Consider the following 1,445-nt stretch of genomic DNA (forward strand, 5'->3'; position numbering starts at 1 on the left):
GGTGCTGTCCTGCGCCCGCCGCGCTGGGCCGGGTGGGGGCTGGCGGGCAGGGTGGGGAGGCTGCTCACACCGGGGGCAACGCCGCCACGCGCAGCAGTGAAACTCGGGGTGAGAAAGCAGCTGCGACACGGCAGCGGGTCCCCTCGGCTTTGCCCTCGGCCACCTGACGTCGGGGCCGCAGAAGCGGAGCTGGAGGGGAGCCAAGGGCGGCTGCCGGGCCCCGCCCTCCGGGACCGCTCCGCCCGGCGCCTGGCACGCTGTCCTTTCCCAAGCTGTCCTTTCCCAAGCTCGCCTGCAGGCCGGGTCCTTCCGTGGCAGAGAACACAGGAGCCACAGTCACGTCCGCTGCGTGTCACATCCCAGACCACCGGTGACCCCACCCCCTCGGGTCTGGAGAACACGTGTGCCGGTTCCCGCCTGGAGCGCAGATAAGGAAGTGGGGCCCGAGGCCGCCTGAACCCAGGGAGTTTGTGGCCAACGCCGTAAGGTCACAGGGACACAGGCCACACTCCGTATGCGGAGGGGGTTCTCGGCAAACAGGCAGGGGACGCCAAGGTCCCAATCAAAGGCAGCTTCACCCTGACCAGAACATGTGAACTACAATCCCGTATTTTCGTCTGATTTCAAAATAAGAGCATTTGTCTTTTGTAGGCGTTCAGCCAGGTGGAACTGTGATGAATTAGTGGTGTTTTTACTTACAGTGAGATGACAGTCCCAGTCGCCTAGGAAATGGTTCAAGACAAAATGCTGTAAATGAGACAGACAGAGACCGATGAGAGATACAGCAATAGCGAGTTAGAAACAGAATTAGAAATAGCAAGACATACAGTTAGACGTGGACATAGAGATACAGATAGAGTTAGATAAAGGAACAGAGACAGAGGTAGAGATCAAGACAGAAACAGAGACAGATAAACAGAGTTAGAGCTACCGAGAGACAGAGATAGAGGCGGAGTTAGAGATGGGGATGGGGTAGGAATAAGGATGTAGAGTTAGACAAGTAGGAAGATATTGAAACAAATAGACAGAGACCAAAACACGGGTGAGTTAGAGGCAGAGAGACAGGGACAGACACAGGGACAGACAGACGCAGAAGCACTGCGCGGCTCTCCCAGCTCAGCGCCCTCCTGCCGCTTCTTGCTGTGTTGCAAGCGCCATCAGTGGCCGTGACCCGGTCCGCGCCGCCTGCCGCGCGTCTGCACCTGTCCCTGCTGACACCTCCCCGGCCGCAGCGCCTTCCTTCTTCCTGATCCTCTATGTTCCGTCGCGGCGTGGGCACCTCTGCCTGGATCACCCGTGTGCCACTCCAGAGAGGGACGCCCCCACCTCAGAGACCCTCCGTGGCCCGGACACCCCCACCTCCTCACCAGCACTCGGCCCTCTCCGCCCTCCCGCGGGCCCCTCCACGGCCCCCAGGGCGCGGGGAGCCCGCTCACACCCGGCAC

Source organism: Pteropus alecto, unplaced genomic scaffold, assembly GCF_000325575.1.
Source record: "Pteropus alecto unplaced genomic scaffold, ASM32557v1 scaffold96, whole genome shotgun sequence".
Classification (NCBI taxonomy): Eukaryota; Metazoa; Chordata; class Mammalia; order Chiroptera; family Pteropodidae; genus Pteropus; species Pteropus alecto.